This window comes from Pteropus alecto, unplaced genomic scaffold (genome assembly GCF_000325575.1).
Source record: "Pteropus alecto unplaced genomic scaffold, ASM32557v1 scaffold146, whole genome shotgun sequence".
NCBI lineage: Eukaryota > Metazoa > Chordata > Mammalia > Chiroptera > Pteropodidae > Pteropus > Pteropus alecto.
In genome coordinates this window covers 8,397,783-8,405,857 of record NW_006442107.1, presented here as the reverse complement: position 1 = coordinate 8,405,857, position 8,075 = coordinate 8,397,783, and positions in this window count along the sequence as shown.

Sequence of the window (8,075 nt, the reverse complement as noted above, 5' to 3'; positions counted from 1 at the left end):
CCATCTTAACCAAGTGAGCAAATTTAGAATCACTAATAGGAATAAAAACTGATGTTATGTGTCTCGTGATATGATGCAATAATACAAAGTGTCACTCTGATGAATTCTTGCTGAAAATGTTCAATCTAACTTAATAAAGTCTTTAGGCCTAATTTTATTTTACAATAATTACAAGAGTATAAAAAAAAATAAGGAGACAGATACTTTGAGGAAATAATCATGAAAATCTGGTATGACAGGACATTCTAGAATACAATTACCCTCGTCTTCTCAGAAAGTCAGTTTAGAGGGAAAAAATGTTGGCAGGAATATATTTTAGATTAAGAGACTAAAAAGATCTCATAAAAACAAAACAAAAAAACTAGTAAGGATTGTTATTAGATAATAGCAGTAAGTTATTGTAATTTTTGATATAATGATGATATTACAGTTATACATGTTCTTATTTTCATGAGGTGCTTGCTAAAGTATTGAGATGTTAATTATCACAACCCTTGCATCTGACTTACAGGTAGATAGATAGATAGATGATAGATAGATAGATAGATAGATAGATAGATAGATAGATAGATAGATAGATAGATGATAGATAGATAGATAAACAGGCAGGCAGAGATAGGTAGGATACATCTGGCAAAATATTAATGGTTATTAGTTCTAGATGGTGAGCATATGGTCCTTCATTATATTATTCTTTCAACATTTATTTGTACCTATAATTTTTCATTATATCAAATTGGAAAATGAGAAAGATATAAATGTTCTTATCTCGTTGGAGTTTCTCTTCACTTTATAAATGTGGTTTTCTCATCTCATTTCACTTTGTTATTAATAGTTTCATTGTTGTATGTTCTCATTCACTATACCCCAAAGTTTCTTTTATCAGCTTGTCTCTTCTAATTTCTATAAATATATCTTTAAGCCAATGAAATTCAACCACTTACTAATGTCCATTCTCATCCTACCTACTTCTGTGGCCTCCTCATCTGTCTGTTTTTTTCTTAGACATTTTCTCTATTCCCAGCTATTAACATTCTGGCCATCACAAACATGGCCCTTCATGAAGACTTTTTAAATTCCTTGGACAGATGTTTATTTATCCTCTTTGAACCTCATTCTAATTTATACTTTTGGCTCTCACTGTAGTACAAATGACATTGTTGTCATATGTGCATTCTTACCCCTATCACATTATCTATTGTTTTATACCTCTATAGTTTCTAGAGTGTTCCTACTAATTCTATATCAGTAATGAACTAATCAATATTAGTTCAATGAGAATTGTTAATGTCTACTCTGCCTGACAATGTGCTAGAGACTAGAAATGCAAAGACTTTGTAGGGTTAACTCAGAACATAGCCCCTCCACATCCTCAGAAGACTGATAGCTGCCTGGCCAGCAGCCAAGGAAGGCCATATGAAGAGCTTTCAGCAGCACCTACACCCAAGGACGTTTCCTGCTGCTCCCGTGGGCGTTATCTGCTCCTGTAACCAGGCAGCACATCTTGCTCTTCTCCGTCTGAGAAGGCAACTGCTCCCCCAATGAGATTACCCTTCCCTCTGCTTGTGTACATAAAACACTCTTCTTGTTCTTGGTCAGCAGCTTTAGTCCTGCAGCTTCGACCAGCCAACCAGCCACTGCAGAAGCTTCCCTGCCTTGTGAGTAATAATAGTATTTCTCACCTTTCTGGTCCTCCTGGTGGGTCTTCCAGAATATCTAAACCCAGGTGCAAATTCCAGGCCTAGGGCTTCTATATTATAGACCAATAAAAAACAGTTCTTGTTATAAAACAGATTATAAATTGTGAGCTTAATCTTTTATTATTTATTCATTTGCCTACTTATTTACTGATTTATTTCCTGAATTAACATTAACTGAATTGCCTCCTTAAGTTTAAAGCAAGTAACAGTGTCATTACCTGCCTCATGAGACAGGGTACAGCCATGTTTTTCTCTCATTCTCACACTGTCTCATATAAACAGGCTCTTCATATTCAGAACTTTTTCTCTTTAACATTCAACCTGTCATCTTCTTACTCGATTCTTAGCCACTTGGAATTCTAAGTAGAAAAAAGAAAAACCTACTAGAATATCTACTCCATTTCTTCCCAGGTTGTTATCAGAAAATATTTTCTAGTACTTTGACCACCTCAACTATAAGTGACCTTAGTGATGGAATTTTTGCTATTTCCATTAGGAGTGCTATTTAGCATCAGAGACTGGCCTCTGTATCCCAGGCAATTTTTTACCAAATTCACTATTTTATCAAGGCCATGTATCTGCCAGATTTACATATTACTCTTTTATGTGATACTGTATCAAATGCTTTTTTAAAATTCCAACTCAATTACTTCTACTCATCTGTCTTTTCAAGTTTCATTGTCACTTTCTCAGGAAAATATATCTACTTCTTTGGAATAAAAGACTGATCTAAATAGCCCCATATTGACCTGGTAAAATTTTGTGTCTTGAATCTGTCTGGAACTTAAATGTTATCACTAAATTTAGGTGTTCAGTTATATTCAGAAAACTCATAGGTTCTAAATGAATTTAGAATTTAAACTAAATTGAGGAAACCTGAAAAATCTGCTGCTACCGTTACTATAGAAATCATATCAGTGCACTGGTTCATTTATATACACCCACCACCATCGATGCAAGAGTTGAGTGAATTTGAAGTTCTCACCCCAAATTTTGTGTTGTAGAAGCCATGTGTTTTCTTGCTTTCATAAAGAAAATTGTGACAAAATTAGATTTTTTTACTTCCTTTGTTTATATATGCCCAATAAATTTTCCTTTTAGATGAATTTATAGGTTCAGAATATTTTAAAATGTGTTAAATTTTGGAGTGGTGATGTCATATAAAAATAAGCACAAAATGAAGTGGAAAGAAACTATCATCTCATGCACTTAAACGTATTTGGCATTTTAAATTTCTTTAATATTTCAAAGAGTGACCAGAGCTCAGTCACTTAATCTCTCTAAACCTCAATTTCCTCATCAATACTTTTAATAGTGTGTGTTTAAATAGTAAATATCTGGATAATTTAGACTTAATTGGCTTAACTGTGAAGTTTTCCACTTTTTATTTTCCTATACTTCATAAAATGGAAGGTGTCCTCTAAAATTAGTTTAATTCTCTAAGCCATAGAGCAGGCATGAACAATCATAAATTCAAGTGAATTTCTGTTTAGGAATTTTACATTATGGCTATAAGTGTAGGGACAGATTAATTCACCTTGCATAAGACCTCTCTCCAAAATTTAAAAGTAATAACAATTTTTCTCTTCTTTGCCCCCGAGAAGAAATATTCATATGCTTATATATCTAAACAGCAAGAATCTGAGTGTTTAAGTACACATCCACAGATCCAGTTTTCCCCAGCTCTGAAATCTGATTTCGAGTATTAATGCTGCCAGTAATTAGCAGGGTAACCATGTTAAAGTCTTTTCCCTGATCTGTCCTTATGTTCTGGATCCTCTTTTGATTCTCCTATGATATTGGGAGCTTGAACATCTCTTTGTTTCTATCCAACTTGAAAATTCTACCTGTGTAGACTGACTGATTCCCAAGCGCTGGAGAATGAGGAGTTGATATTACAGTCAAGCGGTTACCATAACTCAATCAAGTAATTCCTCTGCATATATTTCTTGAGTATCTACCACATGCTCAACACAAACATAAGTGTAAATTGCAGAACGACACATACAGAGGTGTGAGATATAAGCAGAGATTCCAGACGAAAGCAAAAAAGTTAACCATGCAACATATGCACATAACTAGATTATTTGTGTGCTTTAGATTATAAATTAAGAACAGATTCAAAGAAGTGGAAGAATAATAAGACCTCGAAGAGTCAGTGGTGGCTTCCTAGGAATGGTGAGTCAAGATTTGACATTAAAGGAATGAATTGAATTTAGAAAAGAAGAAGGACTGTAGTAGAAAATATTGAGCAAGATATAAAATCAACTAAAGCAATCAAAAGTAAGAGATAGGTGTCATTAAGTAATCATATGAGAAGTAATATATTATTACAGACACAAAGCCAAGCTCTCCACTTGTAAGCTTTTTCTCATATTGTATAATGTTGCCTTGTTTTGACTAATGACTCAAACTCTTAAATATTTCTGTTGTCTGCAGAATGATGTCCACGGTTCTTATCCTTGCATCCAAGACCTTTAATGATCTAGCTCTAATCTGCATTTCCAAAAATATCTCTCATTTCCCTCTAGATGTGTATTGACCTTCAGCCCAATCTGATTTTGCTTTTACTAGAACATACTTGGTTTGATGTCTTTGCTTAGAGTGCCTCTCTTATTCCCAGTCTTTGAAATTCCTCCAGTAACTCAAGACTGACTTTATTTTCATCTGTTCTGTTCTTTGAATAATCTCAGATGAAAATAGTGGCTCACTCTTCAGTGTGCATTTATTTATTTGTTGCATTCTTCTAGTCTTTCAAACTCATATGCTATATTCTAGTTAATTCTGTATATCACCTTCCCTTCTGGTTCAGGTAGGAACTATATATTACAAATAGACCAGGACTAAGCATTTAGTTATTGCTCAGCAAATGGATGTGAATTGAACTGAATCAAATCGAACCTATTATGCATGAGCAAATGTCACAGCCTGTGGGATCCATTTATCTGCAAAAGGAAACTGTGAAGACAACTGCTAATTTTAAAGAAGTATTTTCTTTAATCTCAAAAATGACTTGAAAACTCATTTAAACATATTATCCCATGAATTTCTCAACAGTCTGGAAAGGTAAAACATTATTATGCTATTTTACAGGTAAGAAAACTGAAACTCAGAGAATTTAAATGCTCTGTTGAAATTCCTCCAATTAGGACATCCCAAAGCTAAATTTAGAAATCAGTCTTCTCATTTCAAGATGGGTTCATTCTAATAAATCACTGTGAAATATGAACATCAGTTCATGGCAAATATAGAATATATGTACAATGGAATGACTCTAACTTTTCTATCTATCTCTCCATTTCTCTTATAATCCAGTAAATCAGATGCACACACACACACACACACACACGTCACTGAAATCCTCATGAATACTGAAGCTCCACACTCTACATGAGCCACCCATGACTGGGAAATGAGAGAGAAATAGTGAATGCACTAGTCATCCAGGTGTTTCTCAAACTTCCAAGAATTAGGCTTTTTCAGTCTGATGTCACATTAAACATAATCTCTGTTTATATAAAATGTACCTAATGGGTTTAAATCACATCAATTTAGTGGCTGGATTTGACTGAAAGAGAAGCAATCAATAAATGAAAATTTAACACAAAGCCAGAGAATTTTCACTGAGATCTCAATAGAAACTAGACCCATTGTCTGTATGCTAGCCATACCACAATTGTGATGTCTTTTTTGACATTATGGATATCGATGAGCCCTCTAAGGTCAGGATCTCAACCTTGGAAAAATTGCTTATTCAAATGATCTGTAGTCCTGAGTTTGCTGAGTGAGACACAACTCAGCCTCTCTGTGAATATTCCCCAGGCTTCTCAGATGGAAAAGTTTGCAGAAGTGCTCAGCTTGCAGTACCTTATAGCCATTTATATCAGTTTCCAGATGGAAACAGGACCTAAATTATGTTGAATAATCTAAACACTTAAGAAGTGGGAATGGTTATAACACTGATCTTTAAATATATAAGATAAAAGGAAATGAGTTCATGATTTAACTCACTTGGTCCATTTCTTGTGTTTACATGCTTTGTACTCATAATTCACAGTTGATTATTTATGACTTTTAGTCCACATTTTATATTTGGATCTCAGCTTCAGTGCTAACCTACTGATAAAAGTAATCAAGAAAACACAAGATAGACCAGACATGGCTCAGAGATTTCTGTTCAGGATTTCTGGGAAGAGTTAGGAAAAAAAGAATGTGTGTGAAGCTAACATGACTTCAGTAGGTAAAAACCAGGTAAGAGCTTATAATTTCTACTTAAGCTATAAAAAATAAATATGACTCACTTTGGTGTCTAAGAAGGGCTGAAGAAGAAATAGTAAGATACAAGAGGTGAGTAGGTGAGTGCAGATATTGAGTCAAGAGGAATAAAATATAATGAAAACATGATAAAGATGTGGTCTATGAATTTTGGAAGGAAAAAGAGACAATTCAGGGAGACTTGTTACAGTATTGCTGATCCAAGGCTGATTCTCATGTGTAGATCCATATAAAAGCATAACCATGGCAGGGAAAAATGGGTCCAGTCAGATGTTATCTACCTTGACCTTAGTGTGTAAGCACTCTTGCTATATGAGAAAAATGAAAGGGGGCTGTTTGAATTAATGTTCAAGTATGAATTCTTTCCAAAGGGAGCCAGTATTATAGAGTGAGGCCTGATGATTGTAGTATAGCAGAGAAGATTCAAATCTTAATCTGAAATTTTAATTGCTTCCAATTATTGAGCATCTATGTGTTGTCAAGCACTTTACATACTTTCTCTCATGAAAGCTGGCAAAGTAGGTATGTATTGCACCATCTTCCAGATGAGGAAAACAAGTCTCAGAATAACTTGCTCAAAGTTACACAGCCAATAATTGAGAAAAATGGGGTTGAGCCATGATTTGATTGTTGGTAAAGTCTGTATATTTTCCAGCTATGACCAGCTGCCTGGGTAGTAAGAATCAGAGCTAAATGATTAGGGGTCATTATCTGAAATTGCTGAGAATGGGGAGTAAAGGAAAAGAAAAAAACTTTTATAGCAGGAAAGATGCTTACACATAATAAGGGGTTGCCCATATAGCACCCATTAACCCCATATTATATTATAAAATATAATAATGGTTAACAAAAAACTTTGGAAGGCTGTGATGCTGATGACAAAGTGTGACACTAGTATTAATAATATGGAAACTTTGCTCTAAAATACCTAGAAACAGCATCTTCTCAACAAATAGTACCAGGAATATGTGCACAAACACTTTAGGAAATTCAACACAAATTTCTTTCCCCACTACAATAAAATGATTGATTAATTCATTTCTTCTAGATTATTTAGTATTCTTAGAGAATTATGCATGTTTTTAATTCTCTGGAATAAATTTCAATGAAATATGCATAATTTGAATAGCATGTCATCTGATCTGAAAATAAATATGCCTGGCAGGAGACTACCTGAGCTCTGTTGCCAGCTGTACTTTTAACTTGATTTCTGCATTCTCAGATTTTTCTTTCATCATTATTTTGCACAAGTAAGTTGTCCTAAATTCATAGTTATAAATGGTATTCGGGTCCTCCACTTATTGTTAGAACAAGACACTCTTCAAAAAAATCCATAGCATACTAAAATTAGGCTCCAAGAGAGCAAATTTAGTACAGTTAAAGGAAGGCAATCTTGCAAATGGAAACATTGGTGGCAACCTTGATAAAGACTGAAGATATAATGCTTCCAAAAGAGCGTGCTAGATGAACAGAGTTGCTAAGAAAATGTTAGCATTTAAGTCTGAGAAAAGAGCAAAGTGGGAGAATTATGGAACTGATAGTAAGATTCTAGAGAACTCTACATCAAACTAGTTTGACTTTGGGAAAGTCATGTTACTTACTAGATGAGTAAGTAACTCATCTAGTAAGTTTTGGGGACTTACAGAATAACAGCATTAACAAGCAGCTACTAAATTTCATTGACTTTAACCATAGTGGGTGAGCTGCGAGCTCAACTCCCAAATCATGGGAGCCAGGATAAGAGGCAACTTTCTCTGAAACATTACCCAGCACCAACCAGGACAGAGAAAGAGAAGAATGTGGCAGAGCATTTCTGGCTCTTAAAAATTCCACATGACATGACAACATAATTTTTGAGCACATATAAATGGCCCCAATAAATTATATGCTCTCACTCTTCTTCAGGTTGTAGGGGAAGTGTAATCTCTTCAAGTTGATGAAGAAGGAGCTGGGAACTTGGAAACATCCTGCTACTATGAGTTATCTTAAACACGTGCCTGGGTAACTACTACTGGGACTGTAGATGCAGAGCTATGAGGAGGTGGTGCTCTGTCAGAGTAATTTCTGATTCAAAAGGAGTCCTGGCATCAGCTACCCTCA